This window comes from Pinus tabuliformis, chromosome 2_1 (genome assembly GCF_031772625.1).
Source record: "Pinus tabuliformis cultivar Carrire ecotype Pingquan chromosome 2_1, CPIR1, whole genome shotgun sequence".
Lineage (NCBI taxonomy): Eukaryota > Viridiplantae > Streptophyta > Pinopsida > Pinales > Pinaceae > Pinus > Pinus tabuliformis.
This window is the reverse complement of record NC_142299.1, coordinates 360,519,409-360,542,784: the sequence shown is the minus strand read 5'-3', so window position 1 is coordinate 360,542,784 and position 23,376 is coordinate 360,519,409.

Sequence of the window (23,376 nt, the reverse complement as noted above, 5' to 3'; positions counted from 1 at the left end):
ATTGTTTTTGTTGTCTAAATCCTACTCCTATCATTTTCACTCCCTCACTTCATTTTCTCCCTCCCTTTTCGTTCATACTTATCCATTCCCTATTCCCCATATCCCTAAAACTACTAACCCTAATCCCTACCTTCACTTATCCCCAACCCCTCATACACAGTCCCTTCACAGTCCTTTTCATCAAATCCCTGTTGTTTAGCAGTAAATACCTATTGACACTATAAAATCTCTTCATACTCATCTAAGAAAACTTAAGCATTGGCAAACATGGAGTCAATTCTTCTTATGACATAAATGAGGAAACAGTCGGTGACTCCTCTAGAGAAATTCAAGCACCAAGGAGACCTCATAAGAGTGGAAAACATAACCGGGAGGAGCCTACTTCACTTGCTGAGCTGTTGGCCTGCCCTCTTGCTGTCACATGCTTCCAACATCAATCTTGTTACCAATTTTGTGAGATGGTGGAAAGAGTCAAGTACCACCATGATCTTGCCAAACTGTTTGTGCTCCATCTTCACAATGGCTAAGTCAATTTTGCAGGTGTGACATTCACCTTGACACCTGAGACTATAGCTCAAGCAACCGGTATTCCGAATGTATGTGAGTAGTGGAATAAGGGGCAACTGGTAGACAGAGATCATTATGAGCCTTATATCAAGGCTGGTTTTTAGATACATGTCAGTAGGGTTTTCCCATTCAGGTACCTATAGGACACATATGCTCCCTTGATAAAACTCATAATCAAATATTTCAGCTGTGAGGGCAGATTTTCTCATCTGTACACCTATCATATCAGATTTTTGATGCACTTTACTAGGGTGAGGATGATGAACCTCCCCTATTTCATTTGCCGAAATATTGAGAATATGACCACACTAGTGCAAAGGAAGCCTCCTCATCAGCAGTATAACAGCATCTATCACTTTGCATTAATCAAGATTATGGTTTTGCATCAGCTTAGTTTACTGAATGTTTCATGGGAGGATTTCATTTCACATGAGGTCTTCACAGGTCCACAAGTGCCCCCATCAGTTTTTCATGAGGCAGGAGAGCCTTCACATCAGCAAGAGGTGCATGAGACATAAACCACCAGTTTGATAGTGTTTGTCACATACCAAAAGGGCACTAGAATATTGTTTGTAGCAGCAAAACCAGTACTATCTCCACCCGGGGTGGAAGGGGTCTCGTTTCCTCCATCAATAGAGCAGGTACAGGATAAGGGTAAGCGGCCATTACATTATGAGGGACCTTCAGAAGATCAAGAGGTAGATTTCATTCTTATTCAGGATGATGACACTGATTTGAGCTCAAAGCTCAAGGAGATCATTCAGGAGCAGCAAGATGACATTCATGACTTTTCTCTCAACCTGGAAAGAGCCAAGTGGATAATCAACTATCTGGAGTAGAGAAACAAATAGTTAGAGGATCAGCAAACCAGCATGGAGCTCCAAAATATAAGAGAAAATCGACAAGATGCCAAGAGGAGGAAAATCAAGTTGACACCACTTGAACAAGAAATTGAAGCTGATCGTGAATCTTGGCTTGAGAGGGAAAATATGCACTTGGAAAAGCTGTTGGAGAAGGCCAACAAAGAGAAAAAGATGTTGAGGCACATGGCCTATCACTATTTGGCAAGAAACAAAAGTTGTAAAGCAAGAATTAGGACTTTGAAGGCCAAGTTGAGGAAAGCTTTGAGGAAGAGAAAAGAGCAAGACAAGCTCCAGATTTTGGCTGAGGCTTCCTTAACCTAACACAGCACTTGATGAAGGACACTCAGCCCAAATTTCAAGAAATTTGGGAAACTTTTTGCAAATTTTGAATTTTTGAACTAAAAAACAGGTTTTTCTACCTAGTGCGCCGCGCCACCTGGCGCACGCTTTTGCTAGGGACCTCCTTTGGAAGAAAACTCAACATTTTTGGATTCCTCATGCAAAAATATGAATGCCTGCAAATGGCCTAGAAATTTTGTCAAGTTTTGAGCTTCCAAAAGGGTCAAAAACACCTCAAAAATGCCCTTTCTGCCCCTTTTTGGCCACACAGGAAGCAGTGTTGGGAGAACTAACTTTTGGAGGGGAAAATGGACACCAAATTCAGAAATTCCACCTGTTATGGAAAGTAGATAGATAGACCTTTCCAACAAGACCACTTGGAGAAAATTTGGTGCACATGAAGGCCTCCAAAATCAGCTCCAAAGTAGCACGGCGCACAGGGACAGGAGCGCGACGCACGGGATGAAAAATTGTCAGTTTTGCCAAAAAAAAACTCTGTTTTTCGCCTATTTTTTTCTCAGTTTGACTTTTCTCTTCCTCATAGTCAAACTAATGATGTAATTTGATGTAACTTGATGGATTTTTATGTAAATATGCTAAAATTTCACTCATGGAGGTAGATTCATCATGAAAAGGTAGTTTGCAACTGAATGAATCAGTTTCCTAGTTTTTAGAGGCAAGTTGTTCCACTGCCTACTTTTTAGTTCTCAATTTAGATCTTGTTGAAACAGCTCCTAAAATTATGAACTCGACCCCTAAAGGCTAGGATGAGTTGTTTTTTGCTTATATCTAGTAGTTTTTCAGTCATTGGTAAAGGTTGCACTTTTGTGAAAGCCTTGAGCATTATTGTACATTCATCTCTGCAGTCTGTCAAAGGAATAGACCAGGGTTTGCAGCACTTTATGGGATTCTTGTGGCAACTTGATTTGGTATTGTTTTTCCTTCTGTAATGCAAGTTTACATGTGTTTATGTATGTCATCATCTCTCTTTGTTCATCTTAACTAAATGAAACAAGGATAAAGGTAGAATTCATTGATGTTTGCAGTGCTCTACCTTGGGTTTGTTTAGTTATTTATGTTTTCAGTTGTTTGAAGAGAATCCCTGATACTTTCATGCCCTCCTCACCAGCATTAAGACTCTCCATCTCACTTATTTCAAAGTACTAAACCATTTTCCTACCTCGCCCCATAGATATCTCTGCAAGACTATGTCCATTCCCCAGACCCAAATCTGCCTTTCACATTTGAGCCAACAAACCAACATCAAATTCAATCAAAATTTTCTGAGCATATACCTAACCTAAAATTAGTCTTTATATCAGTCATCTCAAGCCTTATTGGTCATAATTTTCTGAGATTGACCAGGAGAGAGCCCTCTCCCGACTTGGTAGGGCTAGCTACCAGGTTAAGCATGGTTTGTTGTTACCCTAGATCCTACCTTTCTCAGCCTAAGGTAGATTTGGGCCCTAACACCATGGTCATTGTGTAATTGGCTCAATCTTAATAAATGTTGCAATGGAGAGTAATGATTAGAAGGTCACTTCCTACCCTTCCTTGCTTATGTCTCAGGGTCTCTTCCTACTTGAACAAAACAAAAAATAGATATGTGCTAATAGTATATCCTCCTTCCCTTGCATACCATGACATATGAAGTTGAAAAACATATATGCACCAAGTTGTACCTTAATCCCAAAAATGATCTCTTGAACATAGTGCACAGAGCAGTGAGCTTATGTGTTATTGGCACTCTTCTTGGTGGCTACAAAGGATATCAAGCAGAAATAATACTAGTAAGAGAAATGGCACCTCACAATTGCATGCCAAATGTATAAAAGAAATTACAACTAGAAAAATACAACCACGAACAATGGCTTTGGATTTCATCTTTATTTTAAAGATTTGAAGTTGATATTGAAGATCAACAACCTGCAAATATATCTTTGAGAAAACAAGAATGGGTTTGTAGAGACAAGTCTAATACCATAAAAATATTTAAAACAATATCACATGAACCAAAAGACTATTACAAAGACCAAAAACCTTCTATAAGAGATATTTCCAATGATCTAATAGATATGTTGTGTAGAAACTACAAGAGTATCCATGTATATAGTAGTGGAATAGGCTCAATGTAAAGCAAAGGGATAACAATCACACATGGGTGTATAGTGGTGTCTATGTGAGCCTACAAGTTGTATGTATTGGAAAATATAGATTGGAAAACACTAATGCATAGGGAAATAACACTAACAAGGTGAACTCATTGTCTTGAGTTCTAAGGTTGGATTGGAGGGAAAATTTTACATAGGTTTTTCTTGTCAATTCTGATCATCAATTATATTTGTAAATTGAAAGCAACTCATTTCTTTTTTTTTAATTTACAATAAATTGCTTAATAAAACAAGCAAATAACTTGAATTTTTTTTATGTAAGATTTCTAACTATAGGAGACACCCACTATTAAATTAGTTTACGAAACATTAAAGAAATCATGGAATCTGGTCATGAAATCTTGTCCATGATCAAGATTAAGGATGGGTATAATTGCAACATCTTAATCATATCTCATTTCGCTTGTGGAATTGCAACATCTTTTCCTCAAATGCACTTTACAGTCTACCTTGTTTAGTGTTGAGTATGTGTGGAGATCTCTTATTTTGATGTTTTACTATGTTTCTGGATCCTTTTTATATCTATATTTAATTAAGAGTGTGGGTGAATTAAAAGTCCTCTTCATGTCATAATAGTGGTTTCACATCCATTTAATGAAGATAATATTTGTTTATTTCTAATAATATTGTTGTCATGCTATATTTTGCATGGTGTGTGAAAGCTCTTGCTCTGTGATGGTGATGTAGAAAATAAAATAAAATAAAATAAGGAAAGAACCCTTTTCTAGATGCATTTATCATGTTGCTCTCCAAGTTTGTTGTCGAATTAGTGATTTCTCCAAGTAAAAGCAATCAATTAAATGGAATACATGTAGACAAGATGCAATATTGCATAGCTAAAAATTTTATGTTATAGAATAACATGGCAAAACTAAATTTGTATTTATTATTTAAATGGTTTAAAATATATATTATAATATTAAATATTAAAAATAAATGTTTATTTTGTATTAATAAATATTATTGTATTGAGAGATGCTTTGTAATTTAATATGGGGAATATGTTGCAGTGGTGCATTAAATAAAGTGTTAAATCATGAAATAAAAAATAAAAAAATATAATGTCTACTCAATTAGAAAAGTAATAAAAATAATGTTGGAAATAATACTGAGAGGGGGGGGGGGGTGAATCAGTATTATTACATCAATAAAACTTTTTCATTTCCATATTCAAATTCATATATGCTACTTCCACAACTTCTTATGATTTAGTTAGTTTATCCTTAATGAGTGCATTAGAACATTATCAACCATATTAACAGTAAACAGGTGCAGTAAAATAGAACAGATCATCACACATAAGCCACACACATGAAAACCATGATATAAGGTGGAAACCCAATGTGGGAGAAAACCACCTGCTGCAAGTCATCTCAATCTTCTTCTTAATAAGAAAATCCTTTTACAAAAGTTATGTACTAGTGCAGTCCTTTACCAGTATGTAGGCTACTACCTGCAGAGAGCTACAACCCTCTCTCGTTCTCCAGTCTCTCCTGGAAGGGAGCTACAACCCCCATAGTTCTTGTACTAGCCGATCCATTTACTAGTACATAGGCTGCTACCTGCTACAATGCTTCAAAGTTTTCAACTACTACTGGAAGGGAGCTACCACCCCCTTAGCTCTTGTACTAGCTAAGATACTAGTACGTAGGCGCCGGCCTACAATCTTCTCTCCTCCAGGTACCATGTTTCATACATTTTCATACTGGATACTCCTAAAGCACAACACATAATCTGAAAGGCCACGTTTCATCCAATTTTCATACTGGACCCATTAATATCATTGAAGCACATAATCAATCAATCTTCTGAATCACCCAAACACCAGATCAATACATATACAAGGATAATATGTGAGTTAGCAACCAGATCTAGTCCATCATATCACATAAAGATAAATCATTAAGAACTTGATCCATTCAACCATCAATACTGAAGCTAAACATAATCATGTTGTTATCAGAACTCAATACCAGTAACCAGACATCAATTATGCACCCAGAACCCTGCAGAATAGTCAAAGGCAGTTAAAACAAATTTCAAGCAGGGTCCGCAACTTCACCAATAGACATATGCGAACATCCGCGCCTGTGCTGCTTTCTGTGCTGCTTTCTTATATGCGGGTATCCGCACCTGCACAGTCTTCTTATCTGCGGGTATCCGCACCTGTGCACTCTTCTGCTCTGCGGGTATCCGCACCTGCACCGTGTCGTACCTGCGGTCCTACGGCTACATCCGCACCTGCGCACTCTTCTGCTCTGCGGGTATCCGCACCTGCACCGTGTCGCTCCTGCAGTCCTGCGGCTAGATCCGCACCTGCACACTCTTCTGCTCTGCGGTTATCCGCACCTGCGGTCCTGCGGGTATAGAAAGTTTTTCAGTCTTCAAGCATACCCCAGACTATTAGATCTACAGATCTGATCGTGCGCCATGGAGATCTCGACCCATTCAGATCTAGCTATCACTCACCAACCGATCACAAGTATTTTAGATCTAGCTCACCTTAAGATATTCAACCCATAAGTGTGCAGCCAAATGATCTCCTTTCCTTTTTATAGCCTTAGGCCTCTCATAATACCATGGACCAAAAACCATAACAATTCAATACCATGGACCCAATACTTGGGATCAACACTTTTGGATGCAATACCACGAACCAAAACCATAGGATCAAAAACTGTCGGACTAATACCATGAACCAACCATGAAAGTGCATGATATTTTCTTTATATGAAAGAAACTTTTCTCTACATGAAAGTGCGTGAAATTTTCTCTACATGAATGAAACTTTTCTCTGCATGAAAGTGCGTGAACTTTTCTCTACATGAAAGAAACTTTTCTCTGCATGAAAGTGCGTGAACTTTCCTCTATATCAAAGAAACTTTTCTCTGCATGAAAGTGCGTGAACTTGAAAATAACTTTGCTGCACTATAATTTATCATCTGTGTGATTTGCCATCAAGGACAACACTTGTCTCATAATGCCAACAATCTCCCCCTTTGGAATTGATGGCAAAGCTAACTTGTCATACTGAGAACTGTCATCTGATTCCTTTGAGTTGTCCGGCATCCCATGCATTCTGTCACATCTGATATCTCTTCCATAGATTCATCTAGATATATATAAGTGAGTTGATATTCTATGAGTTGGTTGCCATCAAGTACAACACATGCATCATAATGCCAACAATCTCCCCCTTTGGACTTGATGGCAACAATACCAAATCACTCTCCCCCTTTGACGGGCAAAGGGCGGACCAAGATATTCTCTTCCTTTACTGTTCATACTCCCCCTGAGTACCTGTTGAAATCTCTGAATGAGCTCCCCCTTTGTATATGTCATGGTGCACCAATCTGTCCATGCTCTTTCTGAGAACATGCTGAAATCTCTGCTCTGCTGAAATATGCTTGTTCATGCTCCCCCTGACTCTAAGCAAGGTCTGCAAAAAGATGTTCTACAAGAGGAACATGACTCTATACATCATAAATGACCTTCCTATCACCAAAGACTCATACATACATCTATCTCCCATCACAATGGTGACATACCAAAAGTTTACATATGATAACATAAGAACATCATTCATCCCAGGCATAGTGGGGAAACCAACATAGGCCGTTAAATGGCCTGAAGAGATCTCATCAAATGACTACAATAGATAGAGACACACTATTACATCATGAGTCTTGATATGACCTTTACATCGAATGATATACATGACATTTATAACAGAGACCAAACACCTAAATAAGATCATGATAAACATCAGCAACGACACTGTATGATCTGCTCCATAGCATCTGCCAATAGCAACTAGACCAGCAACTTGTATTAGTGCATGAATCATCAAGGTATGTCTGTATCAACTCATCCTTTTGAACAGAATTATGTATATACAGAACCATTCACATTCTATCATATGTGAGAAACACCATAGCCATCCAGATCTCCATGAACCAAGTATCATCAATTGGGAATATCTGCATCAATAAACATATGTACGAAACAACCTATCATCATATAGGTAAGAACTCATCATCATCATGTCTCCAACAATGAAACTTTGAATAATCATCCATGTATCCAGCCAACAATCCTCATCCATATATGTGCCAAGAACAATAGCAATCCTGCATCATAATTCTCCTTATCCTTATGAAGATCACCATGTAAGCACCATTAGAGAATAGACCACAAATCTGATCTATGTAACCCTAAGAATCATCTGAATAACTCATAACCATATCATAGCAAGATGAATCATGTATCCATATAAGCATCATCACCAAGGACCATAATGCCAACAATGCATTAAAAGCATATGCTCCCCCTAAACCTGTGCCATCTTGTTTACTGTCAGATCTGATCATGCATATCAGCAAGAAGTATCAAGTTAGAAACAAAACACTTCTAACCATCAAGTCATTTCCACACATCATCAAAAAAAAATCAACCAAAGCAAATAAACTGAATCATATCAGACCCTGCTAACATATACGCGATTGTGCAGTGACTAACTCGCGTATATACGCGACTTCCCTTTATGAAACTTGCATATGAGATTTAGGACACTAAAGTTTTACACTTCCAGCTCCCTCTGATTCTGTTATGTCTGTATGTTGTGCTGTGCCGCCTCTTTCTGACTGTACTTCTTTCTTCTTCGACATCTTCAAGTGTGATGATGATGTTTTCTCCTTTTGGTATGGTGCCCATACTTTGTTCCTGCATTCCTTAGCTATATTTCCAAGCTTGTTACATGTGTAACATCTTACATGTCTCATATTTCTTCTATAGCAATCAACAGTTCTGTGACCAAACATATTGCAAGCAAAGCAATATCCATTAAAGTACCTTGAATGTGATGATCTTTTTGCATGGTGGTCTTGAACCCTTCTTCTTCTACATCTGGCTACAACATGTCCAAGATTATGACATACATAACATTCAACATTATTCATAGGAGGAGTAAAAGATTTTCTTTGAAGAATTTCTTTCCTTGGTTGATGATGAGATTGACCTTTCATCTCCTTATTGAGCATTTCAGATTTTGCAGTAGAGTCTCTTGTCTTACTTTGTGAACTAGATTCACCTTCAATAGATTCATGAAAACCCAGACCAGTTTTGATAGTAGGAGACCTTTGACTATTAAGAATATCATCCAAGACTTTAGTACTATCTTGAAATCGTAAAAGCTTATCCTTTTCTTTTAATTTACCTTTCAAGATATTTACCTCAACCTGAAGTTGTTCTTCCTTTTCCAGACATTGCTTCTTCAAAATTTCTTCAAATTTTCTTCCTTCTTCCATTTGTTGCCTTAGTTTGAGAATCTCCTTTTCTTGTTCTTCATTCAGATCCTGCTGCATTTGACGAATTCTGAAGGCACATTCTAGCTAAGATTTTAAGTTGATAACTTCGTTTTCCTGTTTTTCAATAGTTAGGAGTAGATATTTATTCTGATTCTTTGATTCATCAAGTTCTTCCTTTAGTGAGAGGATCGTAGCTTCAAGCCTTTCATAATAACTAGATTATCTCTGAGTTTCTTGATTGTTGTGCTCTTTTCGTTGACTTCATTTCTTAGAGATGTTACTTCATCCTGCAACTTTTGATATTTGTCATTGAATAAGTTCCTTACCTTGCTTCCTTCCTCTTGTTGAGCCTTTAGTCTGGTAGCTACTTCTTTGAAGGCACCATCCTTTATGTTCAATAGATCTTCTTGATCTCTAATTTTTTCTGTCAGCCTCTTAAATTCTGCCTCTATTTGATATCCTTCTTGCTCACCCATAAGAGCACATTCAATTGTTTCGTTATCACTTACATTACCTTCAAATGGATAGATAGCTGGAACGTCAGAGGATAACAAATTCATACCTAATAGTTCATCTTCATTCTGAAATGATTCTGAATCTGAAGTGCTTCTTCCACATAAACCCCAATCGATTCTCCCACTGTCATAGCTCTCTTGAGATGTCTTCTTCTTCTTAGGTGCTTTCTTCTTAAGCTTCTTTCCCATTGTTCCACGGATCTCCTTCAAGCGATCAAGCTTCTACCAAAGGACCTGCTCTGATTCCAATTGTTGGAAATAATACTGAGGGGGGGGGTGAATCAGTATTATTACATCAATAAAACTTTTCATTTCCATATTCAGATTCATATATGCTACTTCCACAACTTCTTATGATTCAGTTAGTTGATCCTTAATGAGTGCATTAGAACATTATCAACCATATTAACAGTAAACAGGTGCAGTAAAATAGAACAGATCATCACACATAAGCCACACACATGAACACCATGATATAAGATGGAAACCCAATGTGGGAGAAAACCACCTGCTGCAAGTCATCTCAATCTTCTTCTTAATAAGAAAATCCTTTTACAAAAGTTCTATACTAGTGCAGTCCTTTACCAGTACGCAGGCTACTACCTGCAGAGAGCTACAACCCTCTCTCATTCTCCAGTCTCTCCTGGAAGGGAGCTACAACCCCCATAGTTCTTGTACTAGCCAATCCATTTACTAGTACGCAGGCTGCTACCTGCTACAATGCTCCAAAGTTTTCAATTTCTACTAGAAGGGATCTACCACCCCCTTAGCTCTTGTACTAGCTAAGATACTAGTACGTAGGCACCGGCCTACAATCTTCTCTCCTCCAGGTACCACGTTTCATACATTTTCATACTGGATACTCCTGAAGCACAACACATAATTTGAAAGGCCACGTTTCATCCAATTTTCATTGAAGCACATAATCAATCAATCTTCTGAATCACCCAAACACCAGATCAATACATATACAAGGATAATATGTGAGTTAGCAACCAGATCTAGTCCATCAGATCACATAAAGATAAGTCATTAAGAACTTGATCCATTCAACCATCAATACTGAAGCTAAACATAATCATGTTGTTATCAGAACTCAATACCAGTAACCAGACATCAATTATGCACCCAGAACCCTGCAGAATAGTCAAAGGCAGTTAAAACAAATTTCAAGCGGGGTCCGCAACTTCACCAATAGACATATGCGAACATCTGCGCATGTGCTGCTTTCTTATATGCGGGTATCTGCACCTGCACATTCTTCTTATCTGTGGGTATCCGCACCTGTGCACTCTTCTGCTCTGCGGGTATCCGCACCTGCACCGTGTCACACCTGCACACTCTTCTGCTCTGCGGGTATCCGCACCTGCACCGTGTCGCTCCTGCGGTCCTGCGGCTAGATCCACACCTGCACACTCTTCTGCTCTGCGGGTATCCGCACCTGCACTGCGTCGCACCTGCGGTCCTGCGGGTATAGATAGTTTTTCAGTCTTCAAGCATACCCTAGACTATCAGATCTATAGATCTGATCATGCGCCATGGAGATCTCGACCCATTCAGATCTAGCTATCACTCACCAACCGATCACAAGTATTTCAGATCTAGCTCACCTTAAGATATTCAACCCATAAGTGTGCAGCCAAATGATCTCCTTTCCTTTTTATAGCCTTAGGCCTCTCACAATACCATGGACCAAAAACCATAACAATTCAATACCATGGACCCAATACTTGGGATCAACACTTTTGGATGCAATACCACGGACCAAAACCATAGGATCAAAAACTATCGGACTAATACCATGAACCAACCATGAAAGTGCATGATCTTTTCTCTATATGAAAGAAACTTTTCTCTGCATGAAAGTGCATGAACTTTTCTCTACATGAATGAAACTTTTCTCTACATGAAAGTGCGTGAACTTTTCTCTACATGAAAGAAACTTTTCTCTGCATGAAAGTGTGTGAACTTTCCTCTATATGAAAGAAACTTTTCTCTGCATGAAAGTGCGTGAAATTGAAAATAACTTTGCTGCACTATAATTTATCATCTGTGTTATTTGCCATCAAGGACAACATTTGTCTCATAATGCCAACAAATAATAAATCAAATCAATTCGATTCAATTCAATTTGTTATATTATAATTTTGTTTTTGCAGAGATACTTTATACTTTATAATCCAGCACGAGAAAGATCATGTAATAGAGAGTAATGAGACATTGCTTATTGTTCAAGACTTATGCATTTTTATTATGTATTCTTGGCATATATATGTATGATGTAATATAAGAGCTCAAAGCATAAGTCTTGAACAATAAGCAACACAGTTACAGTAACAAGAATTGCATCGAGATTCAAATTCCAAATTTTTCTTAAACATTCATTTTCTTTGTGATCAATAACAAAAGATTAGATATAATATAAAAGTTAAAATCATATATTCAAAAACTTATGTTCTATTAATATTTTTGGGCAACGCCACAGAATTCATATCCATACAAGATATTTTGCAAAAAATTAAGAACCTTGATTTATGGTGAAAGTCGCTTATATTGGTAATGAGAATGCTCAGGTGCTTAGTTCACTAGCTAATTCACTCTGTTATTTTGGCATATTCTCTCTTTAACTATCTGCTCATGCATTCTGGAGAAAATTAGCAATAATTGTTATCTAATAAATTAAGTAAAAATAATAGATTATAATTTATTTATGAAACAACGATATCTAGTAAAAGGAACACATGTGAAAATGGAAAGGGTTATATAACTAAACTATTTATGTTTGGCATTTAAAGCACTCATCAAAATCCTTCTACTTAATCACAAAAGTAAATGCTTTCGTCCTAATTGGTACTGGGTTTGGGCTTCCATGAACCATAATATGGAAAAAGGTAACTGCAAGAGAAAATAAGAAACAACATCCAGCAATTAGCTTAGGTCACGATAAGATAACTAACAAATCTTAATAATTAAATACTACTAAATAGAAAAATGAATCTACTAATATTTAAGAACATGCACATTGTGTGAAATCATTGACCGTGATCGTTTGACTATCAGTTGTCTTTCAGATCCATGATTTCTTGAACAAATTTCTACAACATAGCTTTAATGAAATATTTCATTAGATTGACTGTAATTTCTAGCTTAACATGTTCATTGAATATATGTTTCTCAATTTCCATAGCCCCTTTTTACAATTGAGCAGCCAAGACAAACTTCTCTTCATTAATACTAACAAAAGTAATTAGCCATTTTCTAATTTCTTTTGTAGTAAAATCAGTTACATCATCAAAATCTCTCGCCTTTGACTCTTTTAGCCTCTCCAATTTAGCTATTAGCATATCTCTTGAAATTAATTTAGAATCATGTATGATGTGTGGACTGTTTAGATCCTGAACAATTTGTACTGCTTTGAGAAAGGCCTCACCTCTTCTAATGTTTATGCTTTCACATTAAAAAATAGTGTTTTCTAGTGTGTTGATTCTTTTAGACCATTCATCTTTGACCTACTTCATTCGATTAGCATTTGGGCATCCACTTTTTTTTTCTAGATCGGATAGCAAATCAAGCCTTTGACAAAAAGTAAGTCATTGTCAACGAAATGTTTGTCTTATTTAAAATTACTTTTAACCAAATCGAAAAATTAGTTAATTCCCTCTACTAAACGCAACATATCTGAAGTTGTTTTCCATGCATGTTCAATAATTTCCGATCTTTGCAATATATTAGTGATAATATAAGATTTGATTACATTAAGAAGTTTGAGAGGTTTATTAGGTCTATGGGATGTGCCAAGGGCAGAAAATATTAATGGTGGTGTCTGTATTACCAATGGATTCATTAACAAAGAACTTGGATTCCGATCATCTTCTAGCTCTTTTATTCTTGCTATCAGTATCAAGTTCTCTACTTCCTATTATCCAATAGACTTTGCAAGTACATTACCAGTAGCTTGATGCAATTTCATCATTTTGTTGGCTACAAACCCAAACACATCAACGTATGTTTGTAACTTATCAATAACCTTTTTATTATGGACCTTTACTTTTTCAAATTTTATTTTCTTACTACCCTTGTTATAGTTTGCATATTGCAAAGTAACAGGGAAATCATCAAAAGTAGTAGCTTCTTTGGCAATTTTCTCCATTATTTTATGATTTTCTACTAAACAAGTACTAACCCAATTTGGTAGTATAGTGCTTTCAATTACCTCACTGATAGATTGTTCAATGCTTCCTATTTTCAGGGGACTTTTGGATTTAGTTGATTCAACCATGTGCATTACGTCTGGAATGAATGCTCAGCGAGGATCTTCATCATCTTTGCCACCTGATAGTTGACCCTAAATTAGTTTTGCACTCGCAGTATCCTTTCTCTTTCTTTGACTAGAGGATGAAGTCAGACCAATACCAGATGTGCAAGATCATGATTTCTACGTAGGAATTGTGCCTCTTTGCTTGTATTTTGTTTTTATATTGATGCCTTCTTCTTCATTAATTTCTCTAGTATCCATTATTGGTTCTCAATTTTTGCTTGGAGCACTATGATTCTCCTCGCTTTCCTCTATGACTCTTGTAAACAAGTTCTTGTATTTAACAACACCTAGGTGTGCGATAAATAGGCCTTTTAGATCAAAGCCTTGAGAGGCTTCAACTTCTCCTAAGTTAAAACAACACAAAGACTTTGCAAGCTCTGCAACATGAGCCACATTCTTCATAGTGATTTTTCCAATAGTAAATGGAAAAGAAATAATTTTCTTTTTCTTTTTCTATTCAAATATAACTATCTAATCATAGTAGTGTACGCATACTTAGGCAACAAAAACCTATCTATAGCAATTTTTGGAAGCATAGTGATTTACCTTTAAACCCGTAAATTTGAATAACCGTATTATTTCCTCTTTCTTTGTGCACTCCTTTTCCCCATAGGAAAACTTGGGCTTGCGGAGATATTTGATTGAACTCTTGTCCAGTTATCATTTAAATACTTTTCTTTACAAAAACATCTTGGATTAGACAAAAATTTAATGCGGCTTCCTGCTTCCATAGTATGGGATACCATAATTGCATGGGTTTTGTTCGAATTGAATTTAGGTTTATGGCGTAATTCATCAAAGACATGGCTCGAGACAAGAGTTGTTATCAAGTACAACATCATAAATAACATATTTCTTTTGGGAAAACTAACTAACTGAAAAGCTAATTCATTTGAAATAACATTAGCCTAGTCGAATAAACAATTTTTATATGAGTATTAGAGTAGATAGAGAACGGATTTTGCAACATTCGTTGTAGTTTCTTGACCCATTAAATGGGAACAAAACCAATAGAAATATCTAAATGGTTATTTAAACAAAGAATATCTAGAATAAAAATATTAGAAGGGACCTAAGAAGTTGGAGAAATGAATTTTGGAATAATGTTCAGGTCACCTACTTTTGACTCCCGAAAACTATTTGTTTCTAACAATATTAAGTACATATATGGTTCTGTTAGCTTGAATATGCATCTGAATGCCTTGAGAGTCAAAGGGATTGGAATCTTCTTCACTTCTAGTATAATTGTTCTTGTGTTTGAATGAAAATTGTTTGCGCACAAATAAGCGATTTCTCTGAAATAAAATACTTCTCGAACACATGCAACATTCACTAATCCACTAGACCAAATCTTATTGTTATTCTTCTATTTCGTTGACAAGTTCACATATCACTCATATGCATTCGATCATTGAAAGCTCTCAATGATAAGAGAAAGTGAGTTAATCGTATCAGTGCAAGTATCTTCTTTCCTTCCTCTGCTAGTCATTTATGCTTTGTACTTTCAAAATATCCTCTCAATAAATAACGTTTTAAATTCCATTTAAGTGTAGATTTATCGATACACTAACTAACCACCATCTATTACTATTTTTCGTTTGAAATATGTTTACACTAACTAACCACCATCTATTACTATTTTTCATTTGAAATATGTTTTACATGACACTCTTATTAAATAGAAATTCTAAAGCCGAAATTTATGAGAAAAGTGGAAAAAAATCTTGAAATTCCAAAATCATCTCCTTCTTGAATTCGCACTTTATTGTTTCTTTAATATCATCAACATACATACCCAAAGTGTTAGAAGATTACAAACTAAATTAAATGTGAATTCTTTGTGATAATGATAGTTAGCATACAAATGTTGGCTTAGTGGGTCCCGACCCAGGTTCAGAGTTAAGTTTTCCAAACAAATCCCTACACTACTGGCCCTTTCAACATTGATCCACGGAGCACGTATTGAAGTCTCACCCAAATCAGTATGGGGGGATACTAGAACCAAGTTTCCACACCCAGAGATGGTTATGATGTCATTTTATGCCCTAACCCTGCCTTCGCGCAGATCGATAAGCCCTTAAGACTTATCGATATAACTTTCTCTTACCAGCCTCTAGACCTTCATTAAGGTCTACGACTGTCTTTCGCAGACCTTAAACAGGAGAATCAACTACTTACATGCTTCTGAGATTGCTTCTACTTCTATATTTACCCAAATCAGCTTAAGTGTCTAATAATTTTAACATGCATGAAGATACTCTTCACGTAAATAGATATTATGACTTACATTCGTATAACAATGTAAAACATATAGATTCGCGCATCAACACAACATTAAATCATAAACCCATTATTCATCATAACATAAACGCATTCATTCATAACAGAAGTAATTGGATAAAACATAGATATTTCCATAACAATCTCTTTATTGATACTTTAGATTTGCTTACATACTCAAAACTACCCTGCGCACTCAGCTGGAGGGGTCCGTGCACTCAGCTACGGACTCTACTCTAGGCCTCTGCACACATAGCTGCAGAGCCTCTCTTCTACTCTAATAATCTTCACTCGTCACTTCTACTGACCCATTACATTCATTATTCACTAAAAAATATTGCCTTAGAGTCTTCTAGGACTTCCCTTTTTATACAATCCCATGGTCCACGGACCATGGGTAGATCTTCTAAAGCTGACACAATTTACATAAACAAAGGGTAAAAACCCTTTATGACACTTTACATCTACACGCTCCATGACCATAACTTGCGAATACTTTACACTTTACATCACAAAAACTTGGGCTTTCATCCCCAAAACTTGGGCTTTTGCTCCAAATTTGACCTTAGGGGACCCTGTCCCAATAAGCCCCCAACACAAATATCATGACTCGCCCCCAAGTCACTCTGTTGGCATAGATATTTTACTGCAAAGACCTCTTAACTCCACTTTCGCTACTACAACTTTAGTTATGCACTGCGTAGCTACCTGCTTGACCTGCGCCACCAGTTGCTCGATTGTTGGTCCTGCGCTATCCTCCTGGATCTTCTGTTGTGATCTCTGCAGGCTGGCCATCTTCTCCCCAATGGTGGCGGAGATCACATAGGCCTCATCTAGCCAAGGCCCTAATCTAGCCTTGAGGACTGCCTCTTTCCGTTGCGCTTCTTCCACCTATTCTTGCAATTGCTTTGCCTCTTGCAGCTTTGCTAATCTATTCGTGACAGCGATGGTGTGTGCTATCGCCTGTGCTTCGTCATACTGGTGTTGTAGTTCCCATGCCTCTGTGTTCAACCTCTGCAGGTTAGGATCTTCCTTCAGACTTATGACTAGTTCCATAGACTGCTCAAAGAGCGTAGTGCATTCTGCCACTATTGCATCTACTGTAGCGACTCCATCCCTCACAGCAGCTTCACATTGTTCTTTGACTTTTGGTGGAGTTGAAGGATGTGTCTTCAACTCAAGCTCTGTAATTTTCAGGTTTAGTTCAAACTAAACCTTTGCCATCTCGGTATTTGCGTCGTGCACACCTACAGCTAACTTCCAAATCGTGGCTTCCACTGACGCTTCTTCTGGGATATGCAGTTCTTGAACCTTCTTCTAGGCTTCTAGTGTGGTTGTCTTCTAAACGAATATATATTCGTTTCTCATTTTCTGCTCACTGATGATGTGCAACGTGCACTGCTCTTGGGCCTTAAGCTCTTCAATGACACCTGCTTGTAGGGTGTGAAGGAATTCACTAGGGAGCACGGCCAAGTTGAGGCCAACATTCCTTAACACGCTAAAAATAGCCTCGTTAGCTTCGGCCTCCATGCTCATAGCTTCATCCGGCAGCGCGACTGCCCGAAGATCTAAGGATCGAACCAACTCTGTGGCTTGAGTGGTCCCCAATGCCAAACAAGTTGATGTCGTGCTGCTCTGTCCTACACCTGTCTACAGTCTAGTGGCTTGGATCTGCATCTCATGTAGACCCATCTGAATGGCACTTAATGCCTGCTTCTATTGCTGCTCAAACTATTGCAGTAATTCTAGAAACAACTTAGTGGCCTTGGTCTTCTTCCATGGTCCTTCTTTTTCCTGATCCCTATTCTACTTCACCAGGAAGGGAGTGCTTTCCAGATCTCCACCATCCTATTTTGATTGCTCTTCTTCCTCTGTCTATGGTGAAGGGGGTTTCTGGCTCCTGTTAGAGCCACACTCTTCCTACTCTACTTGTTCCTTGGCAGCATGCTCCGCTTCTACACGTGCCTTCTCCTTAGTCTCCTTCTTTCTCTTTTCAGCCAACTGCTGAACTTTTAATCAAGCCACTTCTTTCTTCTGCTTTTCCGCAGACTTACTAGTCCCGATGGACAAATTGAATGTTGTGCGCCAGTCTACTGTCAAACAATTGAGGACCGCTGCAATGGCATCATCCATCGCGAGGTATGGTAAATCATACCACTTTTGTTCTGGGTCCTTTCGCGCCTAGATGGAGATAAAGTGGAAGTCCGCTTTGAACTCCGCGTACCCAGAAAGCTGCTCAAAGATGGTTGGTGACAATCGTGGCTTTTGGTTGATGGCAATATTAATGCACATCTCCATCAATACCCAAAACACCTTGCTCTCTCAGACCCACTCAGCATCCTTCATGACCCATAGCGAAGCAAACTTCATTGCTTCTGGAAAATCTGGCATGATTGGAGGAAATCGGTTGTCCTTCGGCAACTCCCACATGACCAGCAAAATCGAAAGTAAGAGCCATAAGTAGTGAAACATCTTGCTCTGGTATGTTCCTCCCTATAGTTCGCGAGGAGCTCGTTGCACAGGTAGCATGCCTAGTTGAATTGTACACCCTCCGCGCACTGGGCCGCTAGTGAAACAACTATGGTCGGCATCTCATCCGTGCGACACTTTCTCATTATCTTTCCAGCCAAGATCTAGGCGGCCACCTTCATCATGGGGTCGGTTATGCTTGAAATTGAATACATGCGCGGCTTGTTGACAAGCTTAAACTTTTCCTTCATCCGCTCGGCGAGGTAGCACTCGCCCATCTTTCTGCCAAATTCCTTGGCTGGATTTAGTCTTGAATGTGGTAGTAAGGTGATCCTATGGATCATCATGTCTATTATAGGGATCGGCTCCTCCAACCACAGGCACCCATCATGCACCAGGCACAACAACTGTTTGATAACAATCAAATTTATGGGAGCGCAGTGGTAATGCGGTACCCATAGCAGATTCAACAATCCTGCCTTTTCCACCCCACGAATCCACTTCACCGGCTCCAGCGTGGTGACACCAGACTCCTTGTAGAATACTCACTGCATGAAATTATCGGTAGCCAGGTGGGGGAACCGCTTAGTGTCCCCCAAGTCCCAATCTTCAAGCTTTAGATGTGGGATGCGCGCCAAGTGTGAACCTTCAAACGTGATATTCTCTGGCAGCATGGGTGTATGAAGGAGAAACTTTCCCTCATCTAGGTCCTTTGGGACCTTCAACTTGCCATGGCATGGAGGGATGTATTATGACAGCTTCGAAATAGGGTCTACTCCCTCAATATCAATGTCCTTTGCGCCCTCATCGCCCTCTAGGTTGACCACTTTTCCCTTTTCCTACATGGTTGGCTTTTCTTTTCTCTAATGTTTCCTTGGTGACTTGCGCACCGGCAGCATCTTCTTCTGTTTATCCTTCTTCAGCTTGGAAACCTCTCCTGTCGGCTTAGGCTTCCTCCTAGACGACCTCGGCGATTTTGGCACTGTTGCGGGCACCTCCATACTTACGACCTCAGGGGCAACACCCTCAGAGGAAATAGACCCTCCAACACTTGCAGTTCCCACGGGTTCAGACATGAAGTTGTTAATAAGTTGTTGGGTTTCCTTAGGTAGCCTATCAAACACAGAACTAGCGACCAAGTCCTCAAAGAACACACGGTTCATGAACACCAGAAAACACAACACATAAACTCTTAGAATGAAAAGTGTCTCTCATTGGGTGGCCATCTGTAATTTATAGGCAATTTTGAATTCAAATTTTTCCATTCCCCCCAAAATCTGCTCATAAATGCTAGATTGGCGGCATATTTTCAAAGATCTCGCTCTTAAATTCAGCCTTAAATGTTGCCCCCCCCCCTCGCTCCTCTTCGTTGTTTTCTCACTATCAAATCATGAACAATGATGGTAACGGTCACTTTCTGGCTACACTAAGTGGTCTCTCATCCTATAGAACAGCTTCCTTTGTGTGTCTGTTGACACTATGACACCCTTCTATCCTGCACAGGCCCCTCATCATGCAGCTCTACAACCCGAGCAATGTATTTTATAGTCTTTCACCTCCTTGCAACTGCCAGGAGTGCTAAGACTGTGCTACCATCATATATTCATTTGGCTGGATCCCTGGTGTATGGCTTCAATCAACTGCCATTTACCTTTCCGGGAAATGGATCTTCATTCAATTTCACCAGCTAAACTGCTCCACCATTGTTAATCTCCTTGATCACATATGGCCCTAGCCAATGCATCTGAAATATTCCTGGAAATTTATAAAACTTGTTGTCATATAATAAAATCAAATCGTTTACCTTGAAGGTGCACAATTTGATGTGTTGATCGTGCCACGCATTTTCACGCTCCTTCTAAACTTGTTGATAGAATCCAGCCAAGAATCTACCTTCTTCCAGATCTGTCAGCTGCGTGAGCCTTCTTGTGAATGCTTCCATGTGTAGGCTAGGTATAATGTATTCCATCAGCATCACAGCTTCTACACCATAGACCAGCCTGAAAGGTGTCTGTCCAGTCAACTTCTTATAAGTAGTTTTATAGGCCCATAACACCGCTAGTACGCGCACATCCTAATCATTCATCTGCGCATTGCAAACCTTTGTTAGTGTATTCTCTGATATCTTATTAAATGCTGCTACCGTCCCATTAGCCTGATGGTGATACGGCATGCTCTTATGATGATAAACATGGAACTCTTTCGTCAGTGCATTGATCGTTTCATTAAGGAAGTGCGTACCACAATCACTCATCAACATCTTCGGGCAACCAAACCTAGTCAGCACATATTCAAATAGGAACTTTGTTGTTGTTGCCCCTGTACAATCCTTTACAAGTTGCGCCTCCACCCATCTAGTCAAAAACTCAGTCGCGATGATGATATATCACGCACCTATCCTCTTTCCTGGAGGCTGAATTGGTTCTACAAAATCAATTTCCCATTTTTCAAATGGCTGCAACAACACTTGTAGATTCAGACGTGTTATCACTCAGGTTTTCCCCAAAGTTGTAATAAACGGAAGGATGCCGAGGTAACCACAGACCAATCTTTTAGATATAAAATATAGCCAATCTGTATCCAGATAGGGCTCTCTCTTTATGATTTAGCTTTGTTTTTAAAAGTATTACGCTAGTTATGAAGTTCAAGGGTTTTATTTGAGTTTGGGTGGTGAGATTCAATAGAATAGAGAGGTAAAACTAAGTAGTTCAGTCCATTGGGCATGACGGAGTCAAAGAAAAAGGCTTTCTGGATTTGGTTTCTTAACAGAGGATGGCTTCACAGAGCAAGGTAGTCAAACAGGGAACAAAGAGAGACTTGAAACAGATGGAATGGGCTCAAATGGGGTGAAGGGCAGTTAAGAATCCTTCAACCTATTCAAAGAGGGAAAGTGAATGATTACAAAAAAGGAGCAGTGAATAATTATTTAGCAAATAATCAACATGAAAGAAACAGGAAATAGGAGCAATTAAGATTTCGTTGTTTATACTAATTCTGAAGAAAACACAGAGAATAATAAAGACTGAAAACAGAGTGCAATCAAGCATATTCTGAAATTAACCATTTTCTTTATCATTCAAATTATGAAACACAGATGATATATTAAACCAGAAAACTTTAAAACACAAGATATAGAGGACTTATTGATCCAATGGTTGATTCAAGAAATCTGTGACAAGTCCTCTGCTTCAATTCTTCATTCAGTAGGCCAAACAACAGTTGATTCCAACAGCTCTTTATTCCAAAAGTTCAATATTACAGCAGAGTCTAGGAATCCACACACCACCCCCCACCCCTCTAATGGAAGGGGTATTTATGCAACAAAATTTACAAAAAATATCTCATAACAGTTGTGAGATAATATCTAGGATGAGTAATAAGAGTTTACAAGTAAAAATAGAAACAGCTAACTGATGTTGTGCTAGATGCAGGCCTTTAGGGTTCGGCTTGCAGCTGTCCTCTACAATAACTCTGTGTCGGTTGCCTGTCTTAACTGTGCTCTTTAATTCTGATCTGCTTTGAACTTTAATTCTGCTCTAACGTCTTTATCGCTAATCTGATACACTTTAATGTTGAACTGATACTCTTTAATGCGCTTTCCGCTGCTCATCATTGTCTTATAATTAGCCCAAAATTTCCCTTTTCCCAAGGGTAACAGCGCAGCTATGGATAAACACCTGTTGGTGGGACACTGGAGGTTGTTATGCCCCTTCTAATTCCTTTCCTTTAAACTTTCTGTGGAGATTGCTGAGAAGTTTCCAGCGATCGGCGCACCAATTCATGGCTTTCTGAGATAGCTGAAAGGGTACCTGTAATTGAGGAGGAACACCGTACACTAGAGGGTCGGTTGACAGGCAAAGGAGCTCATTGATGGAGCCTTTCTGGTCAGAAACTGGAAATGCGACCTCAGTCGATTTTATGCCTGGAGTGCAATACGCAAAGAAATACAGCAAAAATGATCTTTTTTACCCTTTTATTTGACAAAATGAAGTTTTGGCGGGATTTTTTGATTTGAAGGATGGATGACGTAAGCAGTACGGATGACGTCAGTGGGAGTACGGGGGCAGATGACGTAGCGATGACGTGGTGGGTGATGTCAGCAGAAGGACGGATGACATGAGAAAAGGGTGACGTCAGCGGAGGTGGTAAGTGTTTTGCCCACACCGCTTTTGCGGTTGAGCAGTTTTGGGCGGGGAGGGAGCGAGCACCCCAGATGGGCGATGCGTGTCTTTGGTATGACAGAAAAACCACCAACCGATCGCACATTAATTTTCGGCGATTAGGGGGATCGTGAAATGGATGCGGACCGTGGGATGGTCAGGCCCAGATCGGACGATGGACGGGCTTTGAACTTGGCAGAGGGTTAAGTAGCGGGGTCGGCATGTTTCTTTAAATGATTTTAATGGTTTTTGGGCGCGTTTGATTGGTTCACGAGCTTGGTTATAAATTAACCCGGATGGTTAATAAATCCCATTTTTGCGCGAGGAGGTTCTTAACAAGTTCTAGATAAACTCCCGGATGCGGGTGATTGACAGGCTAAAGGGTACG